Source organism: Elephas maximus, chromosome 4 (assembly GCF_024166365.1).
Source record: "Elephas maximus indicus isolate mEleMax1 chromosome 4, mEleMax1 primary haplotype, whole genome shotgun sequence".
NCBI lineage: Eukaryota > Metazoa > Chordata > Mammalia > Proboscidea > Elephantidae > Elephas > Elephas maximus.
Window position 1 is genome coordinate 64,861,624 of NC_064822.1, and position 15,849 is coordinate 64,877,472.

Genomic DNA, 15,849 nt, shown 5'->3' on the forward strand with positions numbered 1-15,849 from the left:
AATTGATTTCGACTCATAGCAACCTTATAGGACACAGCAGAACTGCCTCATAGGGTTTCCAAGGCTATAATCTTTCCAGAAGCAGATTGTGACATCTTTGTCTCATGGAGTGGCTGAAGGGTTTGAACTGCTCACCTTTCAGTTAACATCCAAGCTCTTAACCACTGCACCACCAGGGCTCCTTAATCGATATGTTAACTATCATCTAATCCTCGGACCTCATTCTAGTTTTGCCAGTTGTCTCAATAATACGTCTTATAAATCTTCCTCAGTCTGCAACTAACTATTCCTCAGTCTTCCTTGGATTTTATGAAAATTACAGCCCAATTATTTTATAGAATTCACTGAATTTGATTTTGTGTGGTGTTCTTCATTGGCAGGAATACCCAAAAAATGATGTCACGTTCTCATCATTACAACCTATCAGATGGTACACAATGTCAACTTATTCCTTTATTGATGTTCGCTTTGATCAGCTAATTAAGGTGACATCTTCCAAACTTCACTATAAAGTTATTCTTTTCCTCTTTTGCAATCAAGAAGTATTTTGTGGGAAGGGTCTTCAAAACTCTCCCTCTGTATACATATATCTCATTCCACAGTGACTTTCAGTTCATTAAGTAAGGGTCTTGGTGGCACAGTGGTTCAGTGTGCAGATGTTAATCAAAAAATTGGCAGTTTGAGTCTACCAGCTGCTCCTTGGTAACCCTGTGGGGCAGTTAAACTCTGTCCTATAGGATCTCTATAAGTCGCAATCAACCATACAGCGACAAGTTTGGTTTTAGGTTTATGGAATCATTGTTTTCTATTTTATTGAATGGGATATAATCTGATATTATCATTTATTTTGATGCTTTAATTGCCTCCAATGGGAACCTGGAAAGTATGCATTGTTATTCTTCATTTGGCCACAGTCTCACGTCTAGTAAAAATACATTTTTTAAAAATTTTAACTCATGCTTGATAATTCCAAAACCCAACTTTGTTTTATAAAAGGTTAATTTTCAAGGATCTTGGATAAATTGTCTTTTAGTGATGTTACTATAAAAGGTGTTTTTGCAAATTGCCATTAAGACCTCTTTCAAATTCAAGGTTCCGTGCTTCCTAGAACTATAAGAATATTAAAGATTTTTACCAAAAAAAGGAATGGAATTCATGTAGTGGCTGGTAACAAATGAAAAGGGATGAGTGTCCCCAGACCCACTACTGCCGATTATTCTTCTTACACAAGCCCCATGCAACTAAACGTAGGCTGTGGCAACCTGTCAGTGGTTGAGAGACACTCCTCCTACCAAGGAGATGTCACGGAATCAGCCTTGAGAGTCTCCCTACGGAATAATTCCAGCCTCAACTTAAGCCCCAAATGTGAAGCACATCCTTGGCAAAGAACAAGCCAAGTAAGCTGTAGCTTCTACTTTGGGGCCTGGACTAAAAATTGCATACTTGATTATCACTAAATGCAAAGACAGAACGTTTTGAGAACAACTTTTTTAATGCATTTTTTAAAAATGTGTTAACTTTTCACTAGATACACAGGCCAAACAATACTTTTATGTATATACATTATATTTTCCCTAGAAGATACTAAAAATCCATTGCTGTCAAGTTAACTCTGACTCATAGCAATGCTACAGGACAGAATAGGACTGCCACATAGGGTTTCCAAAAAGAGGCTGGTGGATTCGAATGGCTGACGTTTTGGGTAGCAGCCTGAGCTAACCAATGCACCACCAGGCTCCTAGGAGATACTGGTTAGATAAAAACCTGATTAATTTTCACGAAGATATGCATAAGACCCTGAGCATGAATTAGATCAATTAATCACCTTTATTTGTACTCAATATTTTTGATTCCACCTTTAAATTATAACTGGTTACTCTTCAAATATGACTTGTTTGCTGGTTGAGGAGTCAGTAAACATGAGTAGCTCAAGAAGGTTATAAATCAGTGCATATGACTAAGAAAAAAGTAAAGGAACCCTATTCTTAATCTAACTACAGAGCTTTAATAAAATGCAGCACTGAAATGAGTAACACTAACACTATTAATTAATTTTATCACCTTAATTAAGTCACCCTCATTAGTTCTTTCCCTTACTGGTTAAATGTTCTTGACTAGTTTGTTATAAATGTGTTTCAAAAAATTAGAAATCTAAGACCAGGTTCTTGTCACATTATTATTTCAAAAGCAATCATTGAGACTATGGATTAAGCAAAAATTTCTTAGATATGACACCAAAAACATAATCCAGAAAAAAAAATTCATAAATTGAATTTCATTAAAATTCAAAATCTTGCACTACAAAAACATCATTAGCAAAGTGAAGAACACACCATACACTGTGATCAACAATTGGAATCTAGAATACATAAAGAATACTTACAACTCAGAAATAGACAAATGACACAATTCAAGAATGGGCAAAATATTTGAGTTGATATTTTACCAAAGAAGATATACAAATGATTAATAAGCACATAAAAAGATGCTCAATTTCATTACTCATTTGGAAAATGAAAATTAAAACCACAATGAGAAAAACTTTCATGCATCAAAGGACTTTATCAACAAAGTAAAGAGACAACCTACAGACTGAGAGAAAATAATTGGTAACCATATATCTAATGAGTATTTAATATCCAGAATACATATATACCTCCTACAACTCAGCAACAAAAAGACAGACAACTCTCTCCCTTAGTCCTGGGGACAATAAATGGGACTCATATTACAGCTCTCTCCAGAGAATCTTCGGTAAAAATGCTCCCTGATCTCCACCAACTTTATTCTTTTATATACTTCAAATGGGTGAAAAGTTTAAGAGTCATGTAAGAGATTTTCAAAAGTGCTTTAACATTCTACAGGATGTCCTGTGCCACATCTCGTTTTGACGTCTAATGTCTACCAACTTAGGATCCTGGCCAAAACTTTCATTTTAAATAAATTTTCATTTTATAACTTTTTCACACAGCTAAGAACAAGTGGTAATAATTAAACTTAAACCAGATCTCTAACTCCAAATTTTATACTACTTCTACTTAAAAGCATCTTGTTTCATGTAATTTATGTGATGGACAAAGAGTTCTCTTCCTTAATAGCCAAGAAGACGGGAATAAGACCAACAAACCAATAGAAAAAAAAGCAAAACAAATGAACAAGCAATTAAGAGAGAAAAAAAATCAAATGGTCACTAAATATATGAAAAGTTGGTCACCATCCTCCATGATTAAAATGATTATATTTTATCTAACAGACTAGCAAAAATTTTAAATATCCATAAACCACAAATTATACTGCGCAGTTTTTAAGAACTATTTGGAAAGTCCTATTACACTGTTGAATGCACATGCTATTTGACCCAGCACTCTATTTCTGAGGAATTGCTTGATAAATGCATTGTCACAAGCATGCATTGATAATGTACACAGATATTTATAGCAATATTGTTTTGTGAACATAAAAACTGATTAAAACCTGTGTGCCAAACAGTAACGACAAAGGGATAAATAAGTTATTCTAAATATGAGCCCAAGAGGCAGAAAGGGCCACTTAAACCAGAGACTCCATCAGCCTGAGACCAGAAGAACTAGATGGTACCTGGCTACCACCGATAACTGCCCTGACAGGAAACACAACAGAGAATCCCCGATGGAGCAGGAGAACAGTGTGATGCAGTCCTCAAATTTTCATAAAAAGACTAGACTTAATGGTCTGACTGAGACTGGAGGGACCCCAGAGGTCATGGCTCCCAGACCCTCTGTTAGCCCAAAACTGGAACCATTCCCAAAGCCAACTCTTCAGACAAGGATTGGACTGGATTATAAGACAAAAAGATACTGGTGAAGAGCGAGCTAGCTTCTTGGTTCAAGCAGACACATAAGACTATGTGGGCAGCTCCTGTCTGGAGGAGAGAGCAGCTAGAGGTACATAGCAAGATGTACACAAATTTTTGTATGAGAGACTGACTTGATTTGTAAACTTTCACTTGAAGAACAATAAATAAAAATAAATAAATGGTGCTATATCTACTAGGATGCAATTGTTAAAAAAGAATAAGGTGATGTCCTATGCAGCCCAAAATGGAGTAAACCCCGCTACAGAGCCTATTTGTCCCACTGATTAAAAATGAAAACTCTGGTTAAAGTACAAAAAGTAATTATTTGAGGACTCTGAAAAGAAAGTAAAAGCAGGCAGATTGTGGAGGGGAGTCAAAACTTGGAGACGTGCCCCGAAAGATGATGATTTCCCATTTTCTTGTCCTCTTTTCCCTCACAGCTATGACTTGAGGGCAGGCCCCACTTATGAACTTGCACAGTAGCAGCCTTGGAGAAACTCTATTGATATGGCCAGAGGAAACAGGAAAAGGGAACCCTCTGGAGACTGTGTGGAGAACCCTGGGGAAAGAAGAGAATTCCCTAATTCTGTATAGGAAACTTCCCAAGTTCACCTCTAAGCTGCATATGTGTAAGACAGGTTCAAAGCAGCACAGCAAAGGCTTTGAGAAATTAACTAATATTTAAACCACTACCCAGGTCTCAGACGAAAACACATGTGTGGGAGAGACTTAGAGCAGTAAAAAGACTGAAAACTGAACTAACATTGGAGCCATCTTCAAAGAAGGTAAGAGAACTGAATTGATGGACTGCTAAAACCAAAAATTAACATTAACATTCTTTAAAGGATTTTAATGGAACCCAAATCCCATACAGCATAATAATCAAGTATCCAGAATACAATCTGAAATTATTCGACATACAAAGAACCAGGAATATGTGACCAATTCCCTCCCATACCTGCCTATGAGATTTTTCCCATTGTGTATATAACTAGCTCATATAATACTTGATAGCCCATATACTACTCTCCCAGTCTGAAAGATGATCTCCTTTGTTTTCTTTGGGTTGCTACTGAAATTCTCTCTCTTACTGTTTGTAAGCTTTTTGAAAAGAACCATGTCTTCATTTTTGTCTACTCACAGTACTTCACAAACACCTTCCTAGGTAGTAGAAGCTCATTAAAAACTTGTTGAATTAACAGAGCTTTCAGCAAAGAGAGACTAGAAATCAGTAAGCTGAGTGTTTTACTCATTCTCATTTGGATTTTTCCTAGCTAAATAACTTCAGTATTCACTATATTCTCTGTCATACTTGTAGAACGTCTCATTCCTTTCTAAGAATCAGTCACATTAGGAGAGGGCCAAGTAACCAGAGGTGAAGACACATTGTACCCTGGTACATAGACCCTATGGCCTGAGAAAAGGAACACTAGGGATTGTGTAGCACAGAGCTGATAAATTTGGTAGCTTACTATCTTATTCTAATGATCACAACTTGCTAAAGTTCCATTGCATCTTTCTCATGCTTTAGTTATTATCTTTCTACCTAAAAAAAAAAGGGATGTAGGATCAAGATGCCAGAGAAGTTAGACTCTTCATGTGGCCCTCTTACAATAAAAACCTGAAAAAACAAGTGAATAGGTTATATATGACAATCTAGGAGCCCTGAACATCAAAGGCAAAGTTGAGAAATTGGACTGAGCAGCCAGGGGTTGGAAAGACAGTTCAGAAGCAGTAAGGAGTTGCCAGAATCTTCATCCCACAGGCCAGATCCACTGGAACAAGTGCAGTGAGTCAAGAAGTGGTATTCAGGACATGTTTTCCACATCAGGAGAGACCAAGTGGTGGAGAGTCCACTCATGCCTCCAGAATCAGCGAAAGGCGGCGCTCTTAGCAAAAGATAAGTACTTGCATCTAATCTACCATGCAGACCAAAAAACACCCCTTTGGGAAAAAACTCTCTCCCATTTTCTTGAATCCGCCCTGCTTGGCACTAAGCCCCAAGCTGGCTTCAGTGATAGCTGCTTTCCCTGGGCCCGAAGTAGAGCCTGTTGCAGGCCCTGAGCCATTGTACCAGCCTTGGAGAAGGAACACATTAACAACAAGGAAAAAACAATCTGCTGGCTCCCCTAAGCCAGGAACTCAGGGAAGAAACAGCTTCTTTGCCTAGGCACAGACATACGGGGTCCATGGACTTTAATGCCTTTCAGCCCTGCATAGATCTGTGTGGGCCTATTTCAACAGTGTAGGCCCACATTAGCACAGTACAACAGGGTATATACCCCAAGTGTAAATTCAACTGTTTCAGCTATATAGTGGAGAAGCAGGTTCATGATGTTTGACAAGTGGCTTCACCCATTCCACCTAGTTACTATCGACAGGGGTTTGAGGATAAGTGCTGCCTCCCAGTCCTCTCAGTCAACAGCACTGGGTGCCCATAGTCTGGCTGTAAAACCCACCCACCTAGGTGCTCTAGGGAACAGGGACATGCTTTCCCCACAGACATCCAAGGGCTGTTGTCAGTCCCTTGCCTTGCTCAGCAAGTGACTTCCAACTGCAACTAGATATCTGTGCCTACACCAATCACCCCTGCTCATCTAAGACTAGGTGAGACCCTGCACCACACACTTGGTGAGTGACTGCCAACCGGGACACCTTAGCTGAATCCATACAAGAAAAGTAAATGGACTCCTGGGCTCATATACCTAGTAATAGCTCTAACCACCTGGTGACAGGACTTTAGAGCTTCAAAGGTGCCAATAATCAAACTAGCTCACACAAGAAGCCAATGTGGGCATATCAAAATAAAACAAAACAAGAAGCTAGGACACAGTAAGCAAACATAAAATAAATAAATACAATAACTTACTGATGGCTCGGCAACAACAGTCAATATCAAATCACATGATGGCTTTAGCAAGACCCCAAAAAAAGAATCAAGAGATCTTACAGATGAAGGTAACTTCCTGGAATTACAACAGGTAGAATACAAAAGATTAATAGACAGAATTCTTCAGGAGATCAGGAAGGCAATCAGACAAAACATAGAACAAGCCAAGAAACACATAGACAAAGCATTAGAGGAACTTAAGAAGATTAGAGATGAGCATAATGACAAATTTAATAGGCTGCAAGAATCCATGGAGAGACAGCAAACAGAAATCCAGAAGATTAACAATAAAATTTCAGAATTAGACAACTTAATAGACAGTCATAGGAACAGAATCGAGGAAATGGAAGTCAGAATTAGTGAGATTGAAGATAAAGTAATTGACACCAACATATTTGAGGAAAAATCAGATAAAAGAATTTAAAAAAATGAAGAAACCCTAAGAATCACATGGGACTGTATCAAGAAGAATAACTTGTGAGTGATTGGAATACCAGAACAGGGAGGGATAAAAGAAAATACAGAGACAATTGTTGAAGATTTGTTGGCAGAAAACTTCCCTGATGCCATGATAAATGAAAGGATATCTATCCTAGATGCTCGTAGAACCCCATACAAGGTAGATCCCAAAAGAAAGTCACCAAGACATAATCAAACTAGCCAAAACCAAAGATAGAGAACTTTAAGAGCAGCTAGGGATAAACAAAAAGTCACCTACAAAGGAGAGTCAGTAACACTAACCTTGGACTACTCGGCAGAAATCATGCAGGAAAGAAAGCAATGGGATGATATATATAAAGCCTTGAAATTGCCATCCAAGTATTATATATCCAGCGAAACTGTCTCTTAATATGAAGGCAAAATTAGGACATTACAAGATAAACAAAAATTCAGGAAATTGGCAAAAACCAAACAAAATTACAAGAAGTACTTAAGGGAGTCTTCTAATTAGAAAATCAGTAACCTCAGACAACAACCCTAGACTAGAACACAGGACAGAGCAACCAGATATCAATCCAGATAGGGAAATCACAAAAATAAAGCTAAAACACTCAAAACACAGAAACAGAGACACCATTATGTAAAAGATGACAATGTTAAAACAAAAAAGAGGGACTAAAAACTGTGGCCATAGATCTTTCATATGGAGAAGAAGTCAAGGCAATATAAAGAAATAAAAGATTGGCTTAAACTTAGGACAATAGGGGTAAATAATAAGGGAACCATAAAGGAAACTAACAATCCTACACATCAAAATAAAAAACAAGAAAAACATAAAGACTCAGCAAATACAAAAGCAACAACAATGAAAAAGAGGAAAAGACAATATATAAAGAAAAACTACTCAGCACAGAAAATTAAGTGGAAAAAAGAAACCGTCAACAACACACACACACAAAAAAACGATGCCAAAATGACAGCACCAAACTCATACCTATCAATAATTACACTGAATGTAAAAGGACTAAATGCACCAATAAAGAGACAGAGAGAATGGGTAAAAAAGCACAATCCACTACATACAGCCTATAAGAGACTTAAAGACACAAACTAAAGCTCAAAGGATGGAAAAAAATATCAAGCAAACACCAAGCAAAAGAGACCAGGAGTAGCAATATTAATTTCTGACAAAATAGATTTAAAGTAAATTACACCACAAAGGATAAAGAAGGACACTAAATAATGATTAAAGGGACAATATACCAGGAGGATATAACCATAATAAATATTGACACACCCAACAACAGGACTTCGAAATACACAAAACAAGCTCTAACAACACTGAAAAGAGAGAAAGCTCCATAATAACAGTAGGAGACTTCAACATACCACTTTTGGTGAAGGGCAGAAGATCCAGAAAGAAGCTCAATAAAGACATGGAGGATCTAAATGCCACAGTCAACCAACCTGATCTCATACACATATACAGAATGATCCACCCAACTGCAGCCAAGTATACTTTCTTGTCCAATGCACATGGAACATCCTCCAAAATGGACCACATATTAGGCCATAAAGCAAGCCTTAACAGAATCTACAACATTGGAATAGTACATCTTCTCTGACCATAAAGCTATACAAGTAGAAATCAATAACAGAAAAAGCAAAGGAAAAAAAGCAAACACTTGGAAACTGAACATCACCTTGTTCAAAAACTACTGAGTCACAGAAGAAATTAAGGATGGAATAAAGAAATTCATAGAATCCAATGAGAATGAAAACACTTCCTATCAGAACCTTTGGGACACAGCAAAAGAAGCGCTCAGAGGTCAATTTATAGCAATAAATGCACACATCCAAAAAGAAGAAAAGGCCAAAATCAAAGAATTATCCCTACAAGTAGAACAAGTAGAAAGAGAATAGTGAAATAAGCCCTCAGGCACCAGAAGAAAGCAAATAATAAAAATTACAGTAGAATTAAATGAAATAGAGAACAGAAAAATAATTGAAACAGTTAACAAGACCAAAAGCTCGTTCTCTGAAAAGATAAACAAAATCGATAAACCACTTGCCAAATTTACAAAAGAAAAACAGGAGTGGAAACAAATAACCCAAACAAGAAATGAGATGGACAATATCACAACAGACCCAACTGAAGTTAAAAGAATCATAGCAGATTACTATGAAAAATTCTACTCTAACAAATTTGAAAACCTAGAGGAAATGGACAAATTTCTAGAAACACACTACCTACCTAAACTAATATAAACAGAGACAGAACAACTAAATAAACCTATAACAAAAGAAGAGATTGAAAACGTAATTTTAAAACTCCCAACAACAACAAAAAAAGGCCTGGCCATGACGACTTCACTGGAGAATCCTACCAAACTTTCCAAGAAGAGTTAACATCACTACTACTAAAGGTATGTCAGAGCACAGAAAAGGATGGGATACCCCAAACTCATTCTGTGCAAACAGCGTGATACCGAAACCAGGTAAAGACACCACAAAAAAAGAAAATTACAGACCAATACCGTCATGAACTTAGATGCAAAAATCCTAAACAAAATTCTAGCCAATAGAATTCAACAACATATCAAAAAAATAATTCACATGACCAAGTGGGATTTATGGCAGGTATGTAGGGATTGTTTAATGTTAGAAAAACAAACAATGTAATCCATCACATAAATAAAACAAAAGACAAGGACCACATGATTTAATCAATTGATCAGAAAAGGCATTTGACAAAGTCCAGCAGCCATTCATGACAAAAACTCTCAGCAAAATAGGAACAGAAGTGAAATTCCTCTGCATAAATTTTTTTTTTTTTTATACAAAGCCAACAGCCAACCTCATTCTAAATGGAGAATCTGAAAGCATTCCCCTTGAGAACAGGAACCAGACAAGGATGCCCTTTATCACCACTCTTACTCAACATTGTGCTGGAGGTCCTAGCCAGAACAATTAGGCTAGAAAAAGAAATAAACGGCATCCAAATTGGCAAGGAAGAAATAAAAATTTGCAGATGATATGATCTTATACACTGAAAACCCTAAAGAATCTACAAGACAACAACTGGAACTAATTGTTCAGCAAAGTATTAGGATACAAGATAAACATACAACAACCAGTTGGATTCCTCTACACTAGCAAAGAGAATGTCAAAGAGGAAATCACCAAATCGAAACCATTTACAATATCCCCAAGAAGATAAAATACTTAGGAATGAATCTAACCAGAGATGTAAAATACCTATACAAAGAAAACTACAAGACACTACTGCAAGAAATCAAAAGAAGCCTATATAAGTGGAAAAACATACCTTGCTCATGGATTGAAAGACTCAACATTGTGAAAATGTCAATTCTATCCAAAGCGATCTATAGCTAAAATGCGATCCCAAGCCAAATTCCAATGGCATTTTTTAATGAGATGGAAAAACAAATCGCCAACTTCATATGGAAAGGGAAGAGGCCCCAGATAAGTAAAGCATTACTGGAAAAGAAGAACAAAGTGGGAGGCCTCACTCTACCTGATTTTAGACCCTATTATACTGCCACAGTTGTCAAAACAGCCGGGTTAATACAACAACAGATACATGGACCAGTGGAACAGAATTGAGAATCCAGGCATAAATTCATCCACTTAAGTGCAGCTGATACTTGACAAAGGCCCAAAGTCTGTTACTTAGGGAAAAGACAGCCTCTTTAACAAATGGTGCTGGCATAACTGTATATCCATCTGGAAAAAAATGAAACAAGACCCATACCTCACACCATGCACAAAATCTAACTCAAAATGGATCAAAACCTAAATATAAAATCCAAAACGATAAACATTATGGGAGAAAAAATAGGGACAATGCTAGGAGCCCTAATACATGTCATAAACAGAATTCAGAAGAGTACTAACAATGCACAAACACCAGAAGAGAAACTAGATAACTGGGATCTCCTAAAAATCAAACACTTATGCTCATCCAAAGACTTCACCAAAGGAGTAAAAAGACAGCCTACAGGCTGGGAAAAATATTTGGCTACAACAAATCCAATCAGCATCTAATCTCTAAAATCTACAAGATACTGCAAAAACTCAACAACAAAAAGATGAATAACCCAGTTAAAAAATGGGCAAAGGATATGAACAGGCACTTCACCAAAGAAGAAATTGAGGCAGCTAACAGATACATGAGGAAATGCTCATTTTTTTTTTTTTAATTAGCCATTAGAAAAATGTAAATCAAAACTACAGTGAGGTACCATCTCACCCCAACAAGGCTGGCATTAATCCCAAAATAATAAATGTTGGAGAGGCTGTGGAGAGACTGGAACACTTCTACACTGCTGGTGGGAATGTAAAATGGTACAACCACTTTGGAAATTGATTTGGCACTTTCTTAAAAAGCTAGGAATACAAGCACCATAGGATCCAGCAATCCCACTCCTTGGAATTATAGCACTGTTTTGTTTTTTTTTTACAATAGCAAAAAGATGGAAACAACCAAGATGCCCATCAGTGGATGAATGGATAAACAAATTATGATATAGTCACACAAAGGACTACTACACAACGATAAAGAACAAGGATGAGTCCTCCAAACATCTCATAACATGGAAGAATCTGGAAGGCATTATTCTGACTGAAATTAGCCAGTCGCAAAAGGACAAATATTGTATGAGACCACTGTTATAACAACTCTAGAAAATGTTTAAACACAAAAGAAAACATTCTTTGATGGTTATGAGGGTGGGGATGGAGGGAGGGGGGTGTTCACTAACTAGATAGTAGACAAGAATTATTTTAGGTGAAGGGAAAGACAACACACAATATAGGGGAAGTCAGCACAACTGGACTAAACAAAAAGCTAAGAAGTTTCCTGAATACAATCAAACACTTGGAGGGAAAGAGTAGCAGGGGCGGGGGGTCTGGGGACCATGGTTTCATGAGACATCTAGGTCAACTGCCATAACAAAGTGTATTAAGAAAACATTCTGCATCCCGTTTTCATGAGTGGCTTCTGGGGTCTTAATAGGTAGCAAATGTATTCTAAGATTCATCAATTAGTCTCAAGCCACTTGGAGCAAAGGAGAATGAAGAAGACCAAAAACACAAGGAAAATATGAGCCCAAGAGATAGAAAGGGGCACAGAAACCAGAGACTTCATCAGCCTAAGACTGGAAGAAATAGATGGTACCCAGCTACCACTAATGCCTGCCCTGACAGGGAACACAACAGAGAATCCCTGATGGAGTAGGAGAAAAGTAGGATGCAGATCTCAAATTCTAGTACAAACACCAGACTTACTGGCCTGACTGAGACAGGGGGAACTCCAGAGGTCATGGCCCCCAGACTCTCTGTTAGCCCAAAACTAAAACCATTCCTGAAGCCAACTCTTCAAAGATTAGACTGGACTATAAGACATAAAATGGTACTGGTGGAGAGTATGCTTCTTAGCTCAAGTAGACACATGAGACTATGTGGGCAGTTCCTGCCTAGAGGCAAGATGAGAAGGCAGTGGGGGACAGGAGCTGGCTGAATGGACACAGGAGATACAGGGTGGAGAGAAGTGTACTGTCAAATTATAGGGAGAGAAGCTAGGGTCACGTAACAGCGTGTGTATAAGTTTTTGTATAAGAAACTGACTTAAATTGTAAACTGTCACTTAAAGTGCAATTAAAAAAAGAAAGAAAAAAAAAGCTCTGTCTATGCTTTTCATTTAACTCTACATGAAGACAACACATATAGTTTGTGACTCTAGGACCCACGTACCAGAGCTGCTCCTCAAACACATTCTCTTGGGAAAGAAAGGAAAAAGGAAGATAATATATTTACCTGCAGGTCCTTAAGGGAAATGGATAGGCTTGTGAGGGTTTTCACAGCAATTTTATGGTCTGGCACTTACTTCAAAATTTAGCCAGAATTCTTCTTTCCAGCCCTTTTGAAAGATGTCAAGATATGAGGGTGAGTGCTGGCATACTTTAGCTGCTTGCATCTGAGCCAGGAGTAAAATTGTCCACTGTGACCCCTCAACTAAAAAAAAAAATAGTGCATTAGGACCCACTGTAAGTTGTTTTTTGTTTATTCTTCAATATTTTCTTGTTTCTCATCATCAGCTCCTGGCATTGCACTTACGATAGGAAAGAAATGTCACAGAAGCTCTTTGTGTGGATGCTGCATCTGGCTGCATATCAGGATGGGACCACTAGAGGGCGTGCTCCAGCAGTCAACGCCCTCATGGCTGTAGAACACGTTGCTCAGACTTCTTGTTGACAGAAGTGCTTAAAAAGAATAAATAAATGAAAACGCTCTAGTGAAAACTCGTCTACGGAGTCTAAAGTTTGTGGGAGTGAAGAAATACAGGAGTTTTGGCAGGCAGAAAATGAGGTACAGAATGATACATTTTTCAGACTATAATTGCTAAATAAATATTTGAATGGAGAATAAACTTATTAATTATAGTGACCCCCAGCCCTACCCATAATAGATGATTAATGGGCAGTAAAGAGCAGTGGTCAGGAGCATGGATTTTAAAGGAGACAAATTGTCGTTGCTGTTATTAGGTGCAGAGAATTTGATTTCCGAATCCTAGCAGCTCCATGTGACACAGTAGAACTGTCCCATCTTCGCTGTAATCTTTAAGGAAGCAGATTACCAGGTCTGTTCTCCTGTGGAGCCACTGGGTGGGTTCCAATGGTCAACCTTTCAATTAGCAGCCAAGCACTTAACTATTGCACCATGTGACTTTTTTTTACCAAGGCAATCTGGTCCCTGGGACAGATTCCCTTGGTATAAAAACCTCCCTGTTGTTTTTTTGGCTTTGTGACCTTGGATAAGTTATTGAACCACAGGGTAGGGTCAGGCCCTCACTATGCCTACTGTATTTGTGGGCAAAGGAAATTTGATGGGTTTTCAATGTTTGAGGTGCTTTGACCTGAATCCTCCGTGTATCTCTTTATCGGTTCTTGAGGTCACATTTTATCACAATCAGGCCTCTAGTTGTTACTTAAAGGATCTAGCAACGCTTGAATTCAACTGAGTTTGTAATTTTCTAACCTGTAGAGTCAAATTTTGATTTTGGTTTTGGCTTCAGCTTGCAGCTACAAGCAATGAAAGATTCTTTTCACATAGTCGTGGGAAGTCTGATTACCAGATTTTACTGGAGCCAAGAATTCAGGACTTCGAGCTTATCATTCTCTTTCTTTAGGTTGTCCAGTGCCATAAGAAGCGCTCTTCTACCCAGCAGTCCTTGAATTGTCCTTTCCCTCCCAGCCACTTCATCTCCTGTAGCCTTGTCGATAGGACCACTTACAATAATGTCCACAATATATTGCTAAGTGACAAAGTTAAATTGCAGAGCTATATATATTTTAGTCAATTTGTGTAGAAACAAAAGTCATATTCATGTATCTTTGTATATGTATAAAAATTGTAGGGAAAATACACATCAAACTGTTAAAAATAGCTTTCTCTGAACACATAGAAATAAGGACAGAGTAAAAAGGGCAATTTATTTTTACTTTAAAGCTGTTATCCTGTTTGATATTTTATCTGCATGCATTTCTTTTATAATAAAAAACATAGGAAGTCAACGATTTTTTTCACATGAAAATTAATAAGTCAATGTTCTCTTATTAGAAACCAATCAGATATATAATTTGAATATCTCAATTTCAATCAAATTTTAGTTGTTCATAGACCAAAACAGGTTGATTTTGCCAGTATTAATGTTTACATAAATAATTTTCTAGCAAAAAAAAGCATAAACTCATGGAATGTTCAAAAGGAGATAAGTAGATGGATGCCAACGCTTTTATGTTTCTGGCAACAGATCCAGAACTTCGAAAAGAACAACCTGAATAGTGTCATTAATAAACAAAACAAAAACCCCACTGCCGTCGAGTCGATTCCGACTCACAGCAACTCTACAGGACAGAGTGGAACTGCCCAATAGAGTTTCCAAGGAGCACCTGGCTGATTCGAACTGCCAACTTCTTGGTTAGCAGCCATAGCACTTAACCACTAGGCCACCAGGGTTTCCATTAATAATAGACATCCTTAATTCAATGATAGAAAAAGAAAGAAGAAAGAGAAAGCTTACATAGCACTTTGCAATTAGCAAAATGATTTTATAATCATTACTTTATATAACCTAAAAATAATCCTTTAAAATAAATATTATCCCCATTTTATAGCTGAGAAAACCAAAAGTTGAGAAGTTAAATAACTTGTCTAAGACCATGCAACTAGTGATAAGCGGTACAGATGAAACTCAACCCAAAATTTCTAACTGTAGATTTTATGCAGCTTCCACTGCATAAAATGATGTATTGATTTCATTCTAGATGGTCACGAGTTGCTGGCTTTGTCATCTGAATGAATCAGGGCTCAGTTGCTAAGAAATTTGGAGAAATAACAGTTGACATCTACATCTGAAGAGAATAAGATAAACCTATCAAGTGAGATAAAATCCACTTCATTGTCATGGAGACTTCACCAAAATGAGACTAAGACAGTCTGTACATCAGGGCTAGTTAATACAACAGGCACAGTATTTTTTTCAGAGTAAGTACTTCTTCTTGTTGTTAGGTGCCGTCAAGTGGGTTCTGACTCATAGCAACTCCGTGAACAACAGAATGAAACATTGCCCAGTCCTCTGCCATCCTCACAATCCTTTCTA